General features: G+C 38.1%; 2 protein-coding genes across 2 annotated transcripts in view; one reads left to right on the forward strand and one right to left on the reverse strand.

The window, feature by feature from the left end:
- LOC107042097 (protein I'm not dead yet) overlaps positions 1–8,404 on the reverse strand; it is an 82,151-nt gene extending 73,747 nt beyond the window's left edge. The window contains exon 1 of the mRNA XM_015262978.1: positions 8,176–8,404. The gene's annotated coding sequence lies outside the window, so the exon portion shown is untranslated. The remainder of the gene's footprint in view (positions 1–8,175) is intronic.
- LOC107042098 (GPI transamidase component PIG-S) overlaps positions 1–19,896 on the forward strand; it is a 309,102-nt gene that overhangs the window by 110,041 nt on the left and 179,165 nt on the right. The gene's annotated exons all lie outside the window — the stretch shown is intronic.

Here is a 19,896-nt window from a genome sequence, read left to right on the forward strand (position 1 = left end):
ATATATATATATATATATATATACCTGTAATAATAATAATAATAATAATAAAAATATAATGATAGTTTTTAGTTTTTTTGTTTTGACGAGTTGAAGGCANCCTCCCGCGCCCACACCCGCGTCGGGCCTTCGTGACGAAAAATAGTATATGCCATTCGGGCGATAGCGTTGGTTTGTGAGTCGTGTGGAGTTTGCAACACTCGGCATGGCAAGCGTCCGACTCGGATCGCCTTCGGCGATCCTCGTCTCCTGCTTGCCACGCCTCTTGCTGCAACTCCACACTCCTCACAAACCGCCGCTTATCGCCCTCATGACATAATGTACTATTCCGTACTCGCATGGACATATACTATTTCGTAATTCCCAATTATGCTCTTGCTATCCACCATGTCATCAATTTCTGTCCAGCTCTTGCTATGCAGACGGATAGAAATTGATAACATTGAAAACATTCGGGAAAAGTGAGACTATTGAAAATATTTATAAATAAATAAAATAGTAAAAATAGAATATCCATTAATTCAACAGGCGTGATTATAGATATACTGTCTCTTAGTATGAAGGATAATAAATTATTCCATAGTGTCAATGCCATCATGGAAAAATTGAACAGTGCGAAAGAAAGACATTGGAGAAGAATAATCTTAGAAATAACAAATAACGTGCCATTAAAACAAATGGAAATAGCGATAAAAATAGTAATGGGAATCGGTGTAGCGAAAAATATAGGAAACTTTCTACGAAGGATTTTCAGGGGAATTTATCATAGGACCATTGCGACAGATCCAATCGGAATCTTATTACCAATGAAATTAGTAGAGAGCGAAAGAATCCAAAAGACTAATAACGAATAAAACTAGGTGGCGTCTTTCTAAGTGGCATCTTTTCAAGTGCCGTCTCCATCATTAAATGGATCACTGGGTTGTTGGTCATTCGCTTGGGGAGTGCATTGAGGATTTATAATCAACAAAATTGGAACACCCCCTTCTCGCTCCCAAAATTTTCAGTAAAAATTAACTATCTCCCTTAGGTTCGGATAAATTTCTGAAAAACCCACCGACTCAATCTTTTTGGTTGTGAATTCTCAATGCATAACCCCCCTCCCCGACCCCAAATTTTCAGTAAAAATTCGCTATCTCCACCGAAAAAAGAAAGTACTGATTCAAGTCAACGTCGGCCTGATTCTAACCGATTTTTGGCATGATTTAAGCCGAATGACTCGAACTACACCAATCCGGATTCCGAGTCTGATATAAGTCGAAAATTGGTTTATTTCATGTAGAAACGTGTCAAGCCGACATCGGTATGAATCAAGCCGAAAAATCGGTCTGAATCAAACCAAAGTCGGTCTGACTCAACTAGAAGAATCGACTTGAATCAGACCGATATTTCGGTTTGCATTTGTCCGACGGCGATTTGATTCATTCCGTCAATTCGACATGAAACAAGTCGATTCCCGGCATGATTCAGTCCGACTTGATTCAGACCGATTTTTCGGTCTGATTCAGACTGACTTTTTTGGGTGTCCCTTAGTTTTGGAGATATTATGTAAAATGATTGCCTATTTGTAATTAGCATCATCGAAAACATAGATTTGAATAGTAAAATCTACTGTAAATAATCGAAGGAGAAATTTCAGGGTTTTGTTAAAAAATGGTGAAACGACTGGACCGATTTCGTCTAAACTTTGATACCTGCTAAGTTACATAAAGACACTTCGATCGCGTCATTGTTCGCTTTGATCGCATCATTAGTTTTTGAGTAATCGTGAACGAAAAATTTGATCATACACACCTTTACACATACACATACAGACATGTTTTCGAAAATAGTCGAAAAACATTGTAGACATCTTGAAACGTTGATATATGGCGAAAATATTTTTTTTTACTTTAAGGGTAATTACCATAACTTCCTCTATCGGGAAGTTAAAAATTCATTCGTTCAATTTGGACACCCTTATTTACATTGGCGTATTACAAACAAGAAATTTAGTGAAAAAGAATGGGTTTAATAGTGAAAGTAGAATTGTAGGATTGCCTCACGAGAGTCAAACGTTGCATCGATTATCTCCATTATCATACAGATCAAGATTTTTGGCGATCAAAAAGTTTCACAATGTGACCTGTACTCTTTCCCCTAAATTCATTCTTTCTAATACCTTAATGTAAATGGGGGTGTACAAGTCGAACGAATGAATTTTTTCAATACAAAATATTTTTATTACGGCAGGGGGGGTCCCTGTTTACCTGCGGTCCATTTCGCTCTATCTTCGCCTATTATTATTGTTATTATTATTTGCTCGTAAATGAGATCGCTCAACGATCCTCGAAGGTTGCGACTTCACCTCGAAGACCGCCCAGCAAGCTAAGCAATGCAAACACTTGCTAATCGCTCTGCAATAGTGCTCCCTCTAACCAGAGGGTGAGCTCTATTGCAGTTCAGAATCATGCTGCCTAAGTAGACGGAGGGACCCGAGGATGACTGCCTGCTGCATCTGGCCAGCCAAACTGAAGGCTTGACGCCTACAGGCCGGGATGGTTTTGAGCGCAGATATGAATGACTTCTTCATTCCCCCAACAGAGCCAATGATAAGGACAACCAACTTCACTTTAAATCCTCTGTTTATTTGACGTAGTTCAAACAGGAGTGATAGGTATTTGAGCCGTTTCTCCTCTTCTTTCACTGTGATGTTGTTCTCAGCTGGAGCTGAGAACTCAATGACATAGATGATTTTGTCATTAAAATCGAACAGGACGATGTCAGGCTTCGTCGCAACGATTGGCCTGACGGTCGCGAACGAGAAGTTCCAGTAAATCTTACACCTCTCGTTCACGACAACGGACTCAATATCTCCTGGAGCATACGGCAGCAGTGGTGTTGTTCTGTCTATCCCATAAGGGTGCCGCAGATGGAAATACAGCACTCTCAAAACCGCATTATGTCGATGGATATAACTCGTGACGGCATATGTCAGGCAAACCGATAAAAGATGCATCAGAATTTCCGGGGACTGCTTGCAAACCCGACATCGAATGTCTGGAACTTGCAATCCCATAACACGACTTCGATAGACTAGGGTGTTTATCACACCATCTNGAAATACAGCACTCTCAAAACCGCATTATGTCGATGGATATAACTCGTGACGGCATATGTCAGGCAAACCGATAAAAGATGCATCAGAATTTCCGGGGACTGCTTGCAAACCCGACATCGAATGTCTGGAACTTGCAATCCCATAACACGACTTCGATAGACTAGGGTGTTTATCACACCATCTTGGCAGGCACAAATGAAACCCTCAGTTTCGGACATCAAGCCAGCTGACTTCAAGAAAGAGAATATCAGCTGGACGGAGAGACCCAGCTATTATTATTATTATTATTTTTTTTTTTCTCGTGAATGAGATCGCTGGATGATCCTCGAGGGCTCCGACTTCACCTCGAAGACCACCCAGCAAGCTAAGCGATACAAACAAGTCCTAATCGCTCTGCAGTAGTGCTCCCTCCAACCAGAGGGTGAGCACTACTGCAGTCCAGAATCATGATGTCTAAGTAGTCGAAGGGACCCAAGAATGACAGCCTTTTGCATCTGGCCAGCCAGTATTAAGGCATTGCGCCTGCAGGCTGGAATCACCTCAAGCGCAGATACAAAAGACTGTTTCATGCCGCCAAGAGAGCCAATGATCAGGACGATCAGCCTGACCCTAAACCCGCGGTTCAACTGACGCAGCTCAAACAGGAGCAGCTGGCATTTGAGCCGTTTCTCCTCTTCCTTCGCAGATATATTGCTCTCGACTGGCGCCGAGATCTCAATCACGTAGATGACTTTGTCTTCAAAGTCGAAGAGGACGATGTCAGGCTTCGTCGCAGCGACGGGCCTGATAGTCACAAACGAGAAGTTCCAGTAAATCTTACCGGTTCTCTATCCGGAACTTGCAATCCCATAACACGGCTCCTATAGACCAGGGTGTTTATCACGCCATCCTGACACGCGCAAATGAAGCCCTCGGTTTCGGACATCAAGCCAGCCGACTTCAAAAATGACAAAGGGAAATGGGAATGATTATTATTATTATTATTATCATTATTATTATTATTATTATTATTATTATCATTTTTTTACACTCGTAAATGAGATCGCTGAACGATCCTCGAGGGTTCCGACTTCACCTCGAAGACCTCCCAGCAAGCTAAGCGATACAAACTTTTCCTAATCGCCCTACAGTAGTGCTCCTGCCAACCAGAGGGTGAGCTCTACTGCAGTCCAGAATCGTGCTGTCTAAGTAGACGGAGGGATTCAAGAATGACCGCCTTCTGCATTTGGCCAGCCAAAATGAAGGCTTGACGCCTATATGCAGGGATGGTATTTAGCGCAAATATGAATGACTCTTTCATTCCCCCAAGAGAGCCAATTATCAGGACAACCAACTTTACTTTAAATCCCCGATTTATTTGACGTAGCTCAAACAGGAGTGGCTGGTATTTGAGCCGCTTCTCCTCTTCTTTCACTGTGATGTTGCTCTCAGTCGGAGCTGAGAACTCAATGACATAGATGATTTTGTCATCAAAATCGAAGAGGACGATGTCAGGCTTCGTCGCAACGATTGGCCTGACGGTCGCGAACGAGAAGTTCCAGTAAATCTTACACCTCTCGTTCACGACAATGGACTCAATATCTCCTGGAGCGTAAGACAGCACCGGCGTCCTGTCTATCCCATAAGAGTACCGCAAATGATAATACAGCACTCTCAAAGCCGCATTATGATGGTGGATATAACTCGTGATTGCATAAGTCGGACAAGCCGACAAAAGAGGCATCAGAGTTTCCGGGGATTGCTTGCAAATCCAACATCGAGTATCCGGAACGTGCACCCCCATAACACGACTTCGATAGACAAGAGTGTTTATCACGCCATCCTGACATGCGCAGATGAAATCCTCAGTTTCGGACATCAAGCCAGCTGACTTCAAGAAGGCGAATGTCAGCTGGACAGAAAGACCCTGCTCTTCCACATGGCGGAAGAATATACCATTACGGGCCTATCAACCCGTATCGTGTTATTATTATTATTATTATTATTATTAGGTGTATGAATTAATCCTCGGCCTTTTTTCGACAACTCTGACATTTATTTATAAGAAAATGAATACGGATCTAATTTTAAAAATAATCACCGACATTTTGCACGCATTTCTCCCATCTATCGGGCAATTGTCGGATTCCGGCTCGGAAGAAAGATGGTAGTTTTGACTGGATGAAGTCATCATTGCTCTGCCGGACTTCTTCAGAAGATTGAAACTGGGTATCCACTAGGTGATGTTGTAGCGCCCGAAAAAGGTGATAGTCAGAAGGCGCAAGGTCTGGAGAATACGCCCCATGTGAGAGAATTTCCCAGCCCAACGTGGAGATAACTTTCAGGGTTTCTTTTGCCGTATGTGGTCGCGCGTTGTCCTGCCGCAAAATCACTTGCCTCGTACCACTACCATAAAAGGTCTCTTTTCCTCAATAGCATCACTCAATTTTACCAGTTGGTCCTGATAACGCTTAGCAGTGACGGTTTCCCCCTGGTCGAGTATCTCATAATAGATTACACCTTTGGAATCCCACCAAATACACCACAATAATTTTTTCCCGTGAATGTTTGGTTTTGCAGTGCTCGTTGACGGCCCCTCCGGATAAACCCACGACTTTCGCCTTTTAGGATTGTCGTAAAAAATCCACTTTTCATCCCCAGTCACAATTTTATGTAAAAAGTCTTTTTATTTTAATCTGGTCAGTAGGCACATTGCAATTTCACAGCGTCGACTTTTGTTTTCTGAGGTAAGATGATGGCACACAACGACCTTCCTTCTGTATCCTCCCAATTCTTTTTAAACGCACCGAAATAGCTGGTTGAGTCACTCCAAGAGTATCAGCAAGCTCCTGTTGTGATTGACAGGGATTTTCATTGAGTAAGTTGTCCAACTCCTCCTCCTCAACTTTTTTTGGTTGCCCAGGACATTCCTCATCCTGGAGATCAAAATTTCCATCCCGATTTTTTTTAAACCACTTTTTACATGTGCTATAAGATTCAGCACTCCTTCCCAAAGCTGAACGAATCATTGCTTGTGTTTCTGCGGCAGTTTTTCCATGTTGGAAGGTGAAAAGAAGGCCGTGCCTCAAGAGCTGCTTGTCGAACGACATTTTCATTCACCATGTTTTTTGAGGTTGTGTTAATCAAACCACAATCGGACTTCAGTGGTTTGATAGTTCACAGATGGCGCTTCAAAACGTCGTTTATTGCGGGCAATTCTTTCAATTCAAATAGGTGTTCTGATTAATTGAATCTAAGAGTCGAGAATTAATTTATACACCTAATATTATCATTATTATTATTATTGTCATTATTATTATTATTAATATTAAATAATGAATATTAATAATAATCAATAATAATAATTATCGCAATTATTTATCATTAATCCTAAATTAACAATGCAAAAGGTTTTTTCCATGTTTCATTGTCTTTGAATCATCAATCGCACTTTTTTCACTGTTTGGCTAAAAAAACAGAATGGGTCGTGCGATATCAACCAAAATCGAACCAGGACTAAATTAGATGAAGACACATCGATCGCGATATTGATCAATTATCGATGAACGGTCATTCGTGAGAAATCTTTAACGATGAATTTGGAGACATACATATTTACACACACACAGACATGTTTCTGGAAATGACTGAAAATGCGTCTATAGACCTTGAAATGCAACCATTTGATGAAAAATCGAAAATCGATTTTCGGGGTGATTTCAATAATTGTCCCTATCGGGAAGTTAATAAAGTTAACCAATGACAGTATTGCTGGAGTGGAATGATTATAACGTAACCATTGGTGGATCACTTCTTCGAGAACTTCATTAATATCTTAGTTGAATTCAAAAATGTTTTCACAACAAGTTAATTTCAATACTAGAGGGGGATAAATGCAGGGAGAAAGGGGACTGATGCATTTCATCGGAATCTTCCCCTTCTTTCCATTTCTATCCCCCTCCCCTCCAATTGTTGATAATTTTGTAGCTTCATTAATTAATAACTTGTTAATTATCGCACAGAGCCAAAAATTTAAGTCTTTCATTCTAAAAAATTCTCGTACACGGCGAATCAGAGGTCACTCATGTCAGTTACCCAACGAAATAAAACTGTTTTTGGACTTCACAAGAGTCACGTGTTGTTGTTGTTTTCGAATTTCATTTTTTCATTCTTTTCATTAACAATGGATTCGCAGACTTTCATTTTTTCCTCTGATTTGTTGTAATTGCCTTCCACCAATTTGCCTGTTGGTTTAGAATACGTAACCTGGAATTTTTTCCGTATGACTTCTATAATAAATTATTTTAATGCACTTGATCGGCAAATTTGCAGTTCAATTTCATTGCATTTATTTACCCTGGACTACAAGGTCGATTATTATTATCTTAATTATGTCTTCAACACGGTTGAATAACACATCTCTACCAATTCTGTATAATTTATTTTTCATCCATTTTTACATTAATTTTTTTGCCGCTCCAGTTGTATAAACAACTCTAGTGGCTACCGGCTGTCTTCGGTATCGCTCTTCCTGTGAATAATATATCCAGCTTACCGCACTCGTTATTTATAAAACTATGGCGTCATGGGAAGCATTTTAGGAAGTGGCATACAAATAAATATATGATGTAATTCCCTATATTGTGCTGAGTGCAATGACTTATTCAAAGTGGAATCAATGACCTCGCCGAAATGAGGAGTTCAATGTTGGCTTCTCAATATCTTTAAACATGGATTGTTTTTATTCAGTGTAATTTAAAAAAAGGTCGTAAAACGAGTTGGTTTCCCAGGGAACGCTGACTGGACGACTTCTTCAAGCGATACACCTGCGGATCCAAAAATTTCAGACGAACACCGAAGATGGGAAATCATCATTAATTTCCTTCAATAATTTTCATTTGTTTTGTTTAATTTTGGAACTCAATGATTACACTGAAAGAAAGAAAGCTTTCCTAAGAGCGAAAGAATTCTTGCCACAAACCTTCCTATAAAGATTTTTCTTTCAGTGTGATAGCTTTTTCAATTAACGTAGAATTTCTATCATTAGATTTAATTTGATTTACTTATGAAAACTCAACAAATATCCCAATGCCTACCTGAATTTTCGTCGTTACAACTCAACTCACCAAAAGAAAACTTCAATTAAATTCTTGAAATTGGGATAAATTCACAAATCACAGAATAATGTATGAACTTAGATGACAGATTTAAGAACGCTATTAATTTTTGCGCGAAAGGTCTATTTTTTCGGATTCAAATTTATCCGTGAGCAAATAGTGACGTATAACATGAGAGATAGGGTCAAAAGAGATCAAACGTCGAGCACGTCTGATCAAGCACTGCGGAACCTTCAGTCCATTCGACTTCTGTTCTTTGGCCCCTTCCCTAGTTCACGTGGCAAGCCTACCACCGTACACTAATCTCTCGCATCGCCAACAATGAAGATGATGAGGGGAAAAACACATTTTTTTAAAGAATAACAGCACTCCTAGTCTCTCACGGGTCAACTATAAATGATGCACTAAATCCCCAAAGGCGTCAATGGTCATATGCACAGCGGGGAATGTATGACAAAATGAAAAAACTTTCACATTCATACCATTATATCAGTATCAATTTATGGAAACAAAAAATTCGGTGAGGTTACGATGACCACCGAAATCCATCCGATCTTTTAAATTTGTCCTTATGAATATATAGCCGTCAGTGTTTTCGACAGTTTATTCCATCATTACACAGTCTGACAAAATTTCGCGAAATGGTATGAAAAAATGCTCTAGGATCCTATAGGAAATCCTATGGAGAATTCGAACATTTCCTATAGGATTTTTCTGATAGGATTTCTTATAAAATTTCCTATAGGATTCCCTATAGAATTTCCTATCAAATTTATGACACTAATCCTGACCCTTGTGACCGATTGATTTCGAGTCTCAATTTTGTGTGTTACTTTCTATAGAAAACCCTATAGTGAATTCTATAGAAAATCCTATAGGAAACCCCACCAAAAAAATCATATAGGAAATGTTTGAATTCCCCATAGGATTTCCTATAGAAAATCCTATAGGATATGTTATAGGATATCCTATAGGAAATTCTATAGGATTTTTTCATATGTGGCGACGCTGGCGAGAGATGAGATTAATTGCATTAGAAAGATTCAATTCCGCAGATTCTGCATCCGTTAACAGAATTCTTCTAGACCTTCTAGTTTAGAAGAAAAAAATATCAAATTTCCCAAAATCACCAAAAACCGTTAGATTCAAAATTCAATAAAAAAATAACGTGTGCACTAATCGGACTGAAATAAAATTAAAAGAAATGAGGGAATCAAGATTTACAAAAAGACAGAGTTTTTGTTATTGACGGACGAAGTAATCCTCAATAAATTCAGTAATTAGGCATTAAAAATTAAATTTAACCCTCAAGAAAGAATCATGATTGGGAGGATACCCAATGTCAAATTTTGAGGGTTATTCACTCAGTTTACAGTGGTCTGATACAGAGTTGATTAATTTGAATATGCAACCTATTGCGTAAGCGATTGCGGATCTAGAGGAAATTAGACATCTTCTTGCCCTTGTCGAAGCTCAGCCCGTCATGTGAAAGAACGGTTTATCCAAGTATTGTAACCGCAATAAACTGATGTGGCGAGCAATTGGTGCACAATTGCATTCTCCACGTTCAAGTACTAATTGTAGGAGCGCAAAATGAAAATCTGATCAGTCCACATGGAGAATGATAACCACTTTTATTTCGAAAATGGTATTTAACGTGGTGCATTTTCATCGCGTTGAGGAATAGCCAACTGGAGGCGAGCCGTATCAACCCGGACGCACCGTTCATTCTTAAAAAGGAACTGATGGTTTTAACTGAAGATGATGATACCTGCCCGATCACCTCACCTTCTCCACCATCTCTCCTAGCAAGTCCCCTTCTGGAAAATTCTGAAACCATGAATGAAGTCCTCGTCATTGAGTACGAACACGATGAATAGCCCTAATTTCTAAAAAATTCTTCAATGGATATAACGATTCTCTTTAGAAATATTGAGATTTTTTATATTGAAAATACTCCACAATAAATCAGAAAATTTACAAAATTTGAGATTTTTTTAAATTGAAAATTCTCTACAATACGTTAGAAAATTTGGAAATTTGAGTAGAGGAAATTCAAGAGAAAATATTTCAATAGAAACAGTATAGAAAAATCAAATTCTATTGATTTTTTCCGCGAATTATCTATAGAAAATATTCTATAGAAAATTTGCGGTTTTCGATCTTAATGCGGATCCTTATTTGGGAGTCTATTGTTTGACATCCACTTTGGAACACAGAAATTGCTTTGATGCATACTACACCTTGTTAGGTGTTCAAATGTCTCGAGCTCATTTTTTTCCATTTTCAAATTTTTCCATTTTTATTAATAGAAATTGAATCAATTAAGGCAGTCGTCGCTACGCAGTTCTCGGCATTCGTGACCTTAGAGCATGGAGAAGGTTCATTCGACCGTGGTATCAACATAAAGCGCCAACTCTCCGCAATGAGTCTTTCAAAAAATGCGCCAAGTACAGTGGTCCTGACAGTGGTTTTCTGAACAATTTTTTTTAAAGAACCACTCGTATTGACACTTTTTCATTGACTTTGTGTGGATAACCATACTTTTTATGGTCGTACCCACTCCGTAACTCATAGGAATAGACAATATTGAGTTGGAATTGATGAGTTCAAACTTATATAACTTGCAACAGTACAGCCAACTGTAGAAAAAAGCTGAAATTGTGTCTAGATGTTATGAAATGTTCTCTCGTTTCTCAAAATGATAAGTTCAACTTCATTAACTTGGCGCTGTTCCTTATTCCTGCCCTTTTCTCAATTTCCCAGAAACAACTGTCCATAAATAAGTACTCGAGCATTTTTCCACAACAACGCATTGAAATGGTTATCCAGCATTTTTTAATTTTTTTTTCTGTGAAACCATACAATTTTTTTTCGGAGAAATACTACAATTTTTTTTTTTGAACAATAATACAATTTTAAAAAAATACAATGATTAGAAAAATGCACTTGGCCGGGTTTTTCAAAAAAAAAATGTTTTTTTGTTTTTGGCGAATTTCAATCATTTTTTCAAACCGAGAGAAAGAAATTTTCAGCCCCCATGCTCACAAACCGAGTTGCATAACATATGAATGATATCACAAGGAAAGACTCCAGATAATATGCAAATAAACAGAAGAGACATACTGTAATTAAAGAAATTAGAAAAACCAAAATGAATTACTATGAGGGAGAAATAGACTTTAATAAGAATAATAGTAAAAAATGTGGAAAACTCTAAAAATGGTTATGAAGGGTAATATTGATAGTGAATTGCCAGATCAATTAGCTGTTAACGATCATACAGTCAAAGGGGATTTTGAAATTGCTAATGCACTTAACAATTACCATATAGATAGCATTAGTGAAATTATAAATAGCATCGAACAGAAAGAAGTAGTTGTAGATGAAATAGAATATGACTGTAAATTTGAAAAGTTCCATTCAATTTCAGCAATTGACTCCAATAAAATTGTTAAAGAGTTAACAAATAAGAAAGGAACCAGTGAAGGTATATCCACAGAAATAATACAATTAGCTAATGAATCTGTGGGTAATGACCTTCGTAAAATCATGAACCAGTCGATGGACGACGGGTGTATTCCGAGTAAATGGAAACACTCTGAAATCATACCTATTCCTAAAGTAAAAGATATAGTTAAAATCGAAGAATTTAGACCTATAAATGTACTCCCTCAATATGAAAAAATTCTAGAAAAAATCGTCGCAAAACAATTGATTGATTATTTTGAGAATAATCAATTATTTCTTGACGAGCAGTATGGTTTTCGACGAAATCGTTCATGCGAAAAAGCAGCTTAACAGCTGATATCTGACTGGAGGGAAAATATTAGTAATGGAAATATTGTGGGAGTAATATTTGTTGATCTAAAAAGAGCATTTGAAACAGTTGATCGAAAACTATTGTTAGAAAAAATGAAAAAATATGGAATAAAAGGCAAGATTTGGGACTGGTTCCACTCACATTTATCTGGTAGAACACAAACTACGTTCTAGCGATCTGGTAAATCGGAAACAATGCAAGCAACGACAGGAGTTCCACAAGGTTCTGTTCTGGGACCTATATTGTTTCTGATTTACATAAATGATATTGTGCGTATGAGTCAATTGAAATGCGAAATTAGGTTATTTGCTGATGCTATGGCTATTTTTATACATGAAGAAAGTTCTAAACAAATAGAATTGCAGCTCACATTGTCTTTACACGGATTAGAAAATTATCTGGAAGCCAATAAACTAAGAATTAATATTATGGAAACCAAATTTATGTTATTACGTCACCAAAGACAAAAAAGAGGAGAAAATATAAGGATACGCAGTAAAGATGGCACAGAATTGGAAAAAGTAGCACAAATGAAATATTTGGGAGTAATAATTGACGAGTACCTGTCATTCAAACCACATCAAGAGTACTTAGTTAAAAAAATAGGGAAAAAATAAGACTTTTGGACCGTTTGGGGAATGAATTGAGCATAATGGCAAGAAGTATGATTTATAAAAGCATAATAGCACCCCATTTCGAACCCTGTTCCACTATCATATTGACGATGAACCAAACAAGTTTGAATATACTACAAAAAATGCAAAATCGAGCGATGCGGGCGATCTTACATTGCAGTAAACGCACAAAAATAGAAGACATGTTGAATGCCCTCGGTTTTATGAATGTGGAGCAGCGTGTCAAATAATGTAGTGAAGTATGTACGAGGTATGAACGTGGAGCGAGTAAAAGAAACGAGAGAGGATGCAAGAGTGACAAGACAGAGAACAGATGTTCCAGTGCAGTATATGAGTATGAGCTTTGGTGAAAATGATGTCTTATATAAAGGTGTGCGGCTATGCAATGCTACTCCGAGAGAGATAAAGAATCTGTGTGACAACGGTTTCCGCCGGAAAGTGGCGTCGTATATAAAGGACAAATATCCGCTGAGGGCTACCTAATACGAAAGAATTATAAAAAGGAAATGTAGCGAGGAATCGCAGAAAGAAATGTAGCAAAAGCTAATAAAACCAATCAATCAATCAATCAATCTCTCCTTCTCTCCATCCCTCTCCCTCTCTCCCTCCCTCTCTCTCTCTCTCACTCTCTCTCACTCTCTCTCACTCTCTCTCTCTTACTCTCTCTCACTCTCACTCTCTCACTCTCTCTCTCACTCTCTTTCTCACTCTCTCTCACTCTCACTCTCTCACTCTCTCTCTCTCTCTTTTTTTTTTGGTTTTTGGGGGATTTCAATCATTTTTCCAAACCGAGTGACTCACGTCACACGGAAAGACTCCAGATAATATGCAGCATTATTTAGATTTACTTTGCTCCAAGAACAAAATATAAATATCCTTGGAGTTCCTTGGCCATTGCCTTTTGGCAATGGTTAAATCATCGATATGTATACACTCGCTTGTTTACGTTTCAAGATATCGAGTACATTCAATAGCAAAGTGGTGAACCGGGTTAAATCTATTTTGACTTTCGGCCAGTTTTTGATCAATATCTCGGAATCTAAGGGAGATAGAAAATTTTGCCTCATGACGTTATTTATAACCATCAATAGGCTCTACAAAAAAGGTTATGGTAAAAATTTTTCTCCTTTTCTCCTTTAGATTCTGAGATATTTGTCAAAAACTGACCAGTAGTCAAAATCGACTTGACGCGGATTATCGCTTCGCTACTAAATTCACATTTTTTTTGTATTCTCACAAACTTCCTACGCTCGATATTTCTTGAACAAATCACCGAAATTTACATAGTTCTCTCATAAATTATTTTTCAAAGCATCGTCACTCATGGATTCCCATGCCGAAAACACACAGAGAAAAAAAGTGGATTAGCTTCAGAAACTAGTTTCTAGATTTTAAAAACTCCTGTCCTGAAGCTTTATCCTTGGTGGGATCATAAAAGTTAACCAATTCGGTGATTGTTTTTAAGAAAAAACATTAAAAAATTGCGGTCGAGATATTTAAAGGGCGTAAGCGCTCCATACGTAGAGAGGGAACCCCAAATATCGAGAATTTCAGATGTGAGGAGGGAGGATTTGGAAAAGAGGTGGGGGCAGGGCAGGTGAATGGAGAATTCACAAGGAATTGAGTCTTTGAGTTTTTCAAAAATATCTTAGAAACTATGGGAGATAGCGAATTTTTACTGCAAAATTGGGAAAAAAATTTATTCAAAAATTAGAGGGGCGGGCGGCGTGTGTTATACATCGAGAATTCAATACAGTTTGCCTCCCCCTTCCCGCCCTAATTTTTGAATAAAAATTCACTATCTCCCTAAGTTTCGGAGATATTTTCGAAATAATGACCGACACAATTTTTTTGGTTGCGAATTCTCAATGCACACCCTCCCTTGTCCCCTCAAATTTTCGTAAAAAATCGCTATTTCCCTTAGTTTCCGACATATTCTTGAAAAAATCACCGACTTAATTTTTTTGGTTGTGAATTCTCAATACACATCTCCCCCCTCCCCCCCCCCAAATTTTCATAAAATATCGCTATCTCCCTTAGTTTCGGAGATATTTTCGAAAAAATCACCGACTCAATTTTTTTGGTTGTTAATTCTCAATACACAACCCCCCCTTCTCCACCCCCCAAATTTTGGTAAAAAATCGCTGTCTCCGTTAGTTTTGGAGATATTTTTGGATAACCTCAACGATAACCCACCCGTTCATAAAACATCCCTCCTTGCAAAACCCCCCACTTTACAACCCCTCCCCCGGATATCACAACCCCCCGTTTTGCAAAATCCTCCCCCAAAGATTCACAAAATTTTCAAGATTTTAGAAAATATTTTTTTTTTCTAAAATCAAGTATATTTTGATTGAAAATTAGTCCCATTAGTCCGATCATTAATTTTTAACGATTTTCATCTAAAACTTAGAAAAAAGTTACTAGATCTTCGAAACCTGAAGGTTAGAAACCACCGTTTCTAAAATTTAGAAACTTTTTTCGAAAGCTAATCCACTTTTTTCTCTGTGCATCTGTAATTTTTTTCATATTCTACAAGGGTATTTACATATATATGTTAAGGAATTAACATAATTATCAAATTATTGCACACACCGGGTGTGGAATTCTCAGTACGATGAATTTCACAATGCTAATAATTTTTTTTACTATGCCAGTGACAACTACCGCCTCCATCGGAACCAACGTGAACTACATGCTGCTTCACATGATTTCCGGGGTCCCACCAGCCTCTGTTTGGCCGCAAGAAATAGAAAAGGCGCGTCGTTTTGTCGATGGTATCTCTCTTCGTCGAATATTTCTCAGAGTGGAGCAAGAACGGTCGCGGAGTGGGGGATACGTTCACTATGCAATGGGGACTATCTCTCTGTACGGTACCGTTCGACAGAGAAGGAAACCGGCGACAAACGCAACACTCTCTGTCCGTTTTGTGTTTTTTTCAATACACAGGAGCGATAGTGAACCCGCAGTCTATGTATTATATGTCCATGGTTTGGCGTCCTTTCCTCTATTCTTCATGGTAAGACACTGTTGGTAATTCCTGGGTTGCGAAAAATGAGAATTCGAGTTGCGCTGCCAACTTAATGGCTTAAGTCTGACCGTTTTCGTTTAGAAGATAATGGAAACGTGAAAAATGTGCATGCTAGTTCATTGCTATGTGCATATCTTCGTAAATATTGAACGAATTAAATTAATAATTGCATCAGTGCAAAGCGGATTGGTGATTTATATTGGGTACCTAAGGACAGTTTTCGTCTGAATAGTGGCATTTTTATTAATTGATGAAAAATCAATTGAGGGTAGTGGAAGGGAAAGTTGTGTAGTGTATAGATACCCGGCAGCTCTCGTCGTTTTGTGCTATTTTTATCTCAGTCACTCATGGATTCCCATTCAGAAAACATCTGTAATTTTTTTCATATTCTACAAGGGTTCCACATATATTTGTTGAGGAATTAACATATTAGGTGTGTGACTTAATTTTTACAGATTTTTTCTTTGAGCTTAAAATTATATTTAAAATAGAAATATATTCGTGGTCTTTTCCGGTTTTGAAAGGATTGAACAAAGGGTTTCAGAACACGGCACGACAAGTCTATGTAAGTTACATAACCTTTCAGAATAGCAGAGTTTACGATGGCAACTGATAAACAGCATATTCGGCACTGCATTTTATACGAATTCCAACAAGGAAAAAATGCTTCTGAAGCACGGCAATCAATGTGTAGTGTTCTTGGTACCGACGTTGTATCTTATGAAACGTTTAATTATTGGTCCAAACGTTTTAGAAGTGGTGATTTCGATCTGAGTGACCAGCCGCGTCCTGGACAGCCTCGAAAGTTTACAGATGCGGAACTCCAAGCTCTACTGGATGACGACTCAATGCAAACGTAACAAGAGCTTACAGCTCAGTTAGGAATCACCCGAACAGCTATTTCTAAACGTTTGCGTCAAATGGAAAAAATTCAAAAACTTGGAAGGTGGGTCCCACATGTGTTGACCGAGCATGACCCAGGTCAACGTATGAACACGTGCCTTTCACTGCTTGCCCGGCAACAAAAAAAGGACTTCTTGTGGAGAATTGTGACGGGTGATGAAAAGTATATTTTTTACGAGAATCCGAAACGTAAAAAGTCGTGGGTAGATCACAGACAATCCAGTACATCGACGCCGAAACAGAACATCCACTTAAAGAAGATTCTCATGTGTATCTGGTGGGACATGAAGGGTGTGCTTTATTACGAACTCCTGGACACAGGTCAGACGGTGACTGTGGAACGCTACAGCCGATAACTGAACAAACTTAGCGAAGAACTTGATCGGAAAAGGTCATTTACTGGGCAACGAAGCAGGCAAGTCATACTCCTGCACGACAATGCTCGACCACACGGTGCTCGCGCGACTCAGAAGACCCTCTTGAACTTGGGATGGGAAGTTCTCCCGCACGCGGCATATTCACCAGACTTGGTCCCATCCGACTATCACTTGTTCCGGTCCATGCAGCACGCCTTAGTGGATAAATAGTTTAAAACGCTGGACGATGTGCGTAAATTCGTCGATGACTTTGTCGCCTCGAAGCCTGCAAGTTTCTTTCGCGACGGCATTCGAATGTTACCTGAGAGATGGCGCAAGGTCATACAAAACGATGGACAATATTTCCAAGATTAAGTTCGTTGTTCTCTTTTTTTTTATATTAAATAAATTTACTGAAAATTCTGTAAAAATTAAGTCACACACCTAATAATATTGTCTAATTATTGCACGTCCAGGGAATGAATTTTTCCGTAGGATGAATGTTACAATTCGAATGATCTGTTTTACTACGCCAGTGACTACTACCGCCACCATCGGAACCAATATGAACTACATGTTGCATGACATGATTTTAGGGGTCCCACCAGTCGCTGTTTGTCCGTCTTCCCTCTATTCTCCATGACACTATATAACGTAAGACACTGTTGGCAATTTCTGCATGCGAAAGTGAGAATTCGAGTTGCGCTGCCAACTCAATGGCTTAAGTGCGACCGTTTTCGTTTAGAAGGTAATGGGAACGCGAAAAATGTGTACGCCAGTTCGTTGCTATGTGCATATCTTCGTAAATATTGAACGGATTAAATTAATAATTGCATCAGTGGAAAGCGAATTGGTGATTTATATAGTGTAGCTAAGGACAGTTTTCGTCTAGCAAGGAACACTACGCAGGTGTTCCCCTCCAATTTCGATGAAACTTAAATATGTTATAAAGGACCCAAAACTAAGGGACACGTATTTTTTTTAGCTGCCCATATTGGGTTTTAGGGGGTGAAAGTGCTCTCTGAAGTTGACCACTTTNCTTCGTAAATATTGAACGGATTAAATTAATAATTGCATCAGTGGAAAGCGAATTGGTGATTTATATAGTGTAGCTAAGGACAGTTTTCGTCTAGCAAGGAACACTACGCAGGTGTTCCCCTCCAATTTCGATGAAACTTAAATATGTTATAAAGGACCCAAAACTAAGGGACACGTATTTTTTTTAGCTGCCCATATTGGGTTTTAGGGGGTGAAAGTGCTCTCTGAAGTTGACCACTTTGTGAAATATGGAGGGTAAACTATCCTTGTGAAAATTCATTTTTCTCATAGAAAAAAAACTTTTGATGGAAATCCCATGGGATAAATTCCATTTGAAAAAGTAGAAAAAAATACAGAATACCTGTTTTGTTTTTTTTTTTAATCGAAATTTAAAACTTAAAAACTAGATTTTTCGTGAATTGCGAAATTTCAAACTTTGTCCTGTACAAAACAAGGCTTACGGCTAATGATGAGGGAAACCATTGGGACAAGATCCAGGAGTGATGTTGGGGAGGTTAACTACCCTTTTGGGGGGGAATTTTTTTTAATAAGGGAGAAAAAATATCGATGAGAATTTTACGGAACACATTTCGTTCGAAAGTATGAGACAATTCAAAGCACATCCTGCGATTCTTTTCCCCAAATTAAAATTCAAAGTAAAATACTTTTTTTTTTATTATATACAAGTCTTCGATTTTTTGGTACATAAAAAAGATGAGTGATGAGTCTCTGGAAGTAACACTTGGTGGCTAAATAACCTTTCTGGGAGTTACTTTTAATTATATTAGTGAACAGAATTCATTTGAAAGAGTAAAGAATAATAAGAAATATCGAAACTTGAACCCATGAAAATGTCCATTGCTAGTTATATATGAATTACTACTTTTCAATTATCCGTCTACTTGTATCATAGTACCATACTCCGAACTAAATGGTAAGGATTGAATGAAGATCCGATATGGAAAGGGAACAATGATGGTAGTAATTCCCAAATGATAGAATTCAGAATATACATTTATATTATTATAGAAGCTCAGACCATTTATTCCTTCTAGTATTATGTTCTCAATCAGCATACTTTCTGTTGGGATCAATCTACACTATAGATAGTATTAGGTGACGTAAGGCGTACAAAAATGATATTCTTCAAAAAAATGCAGCAAACAAAGTGATTTTTTGCACCATGAGCATCTGACTACTGCAATATTGGAATAGCCTTCAATATCACAGTGCGGATGACATGAGTGCCCGAATGCAAAATCGACAGGATTTTCGAATTCATCTGGTTTTTGCTTCCGAATGGAAGCATTGTAATCGACCAAATTTAAGTTTTGCATTTTTTGTGTTATATCAACCAAGTATGATCAAAAAAGTCCGAAAATGCAATTTTTGGGCGGTGTCCGTNTAGTATTAGGGGACGTAATGCGTACAAAAATGATATTCTTCAAAAAAATGCAGCAAACAAAGTGATTTTTTGCACCATGAGCATCTGACTACTACAATATTGGAACAGCCTTCCATATCACAGTGCGGATGAGATGATTGCCCGAATGTAAAATCGACAGGATTTTCGAATTCATCTGGTTTTTGCTTCCGAATGGAAGCATTGTAATCGACCAAATTTAAGTTTTGCATTTTTTGTGTTATATCAACCAAGTATGATCAAAAAAGTCCGAAAATGCAATTTTTGGGCGGTGTCCGTATGTATGTATGTATGTGTGTGCGTATGTAAAAATAATTTTTCTCTATTATTTGCTAAGGAAACAATGGAATCGAAGAAAATTTTTTTAATCAAATGTAGGTCTTATCAAGCCCTATCCATCGCCATTAATTAAAATTTAATTCATTCATTCATTTTTTTAATTTTTGAATTTTTTCGAAAATCAGTTTTCATACGATAGCTGAAAAAAAAAA

The sequence above is a fragment of the Diachasma alloeum genome, unplaced genomic scaffold, assembly GCF_001412515.2.
Source record: "Diachasma alloeum isolate Michigan unplaced genomic scaffold, Dall2.0 Dall_scaffold_00416, whole genome shotgun sequence".
In the NCBI taxonomy this organism is placed as follows: domain Eukaryota; kingdom Metazoa; phylum Arthropoda; class Insecta; order Hymenoptera; family Braconidae; genus Diachasma; species Diachasma alloeum.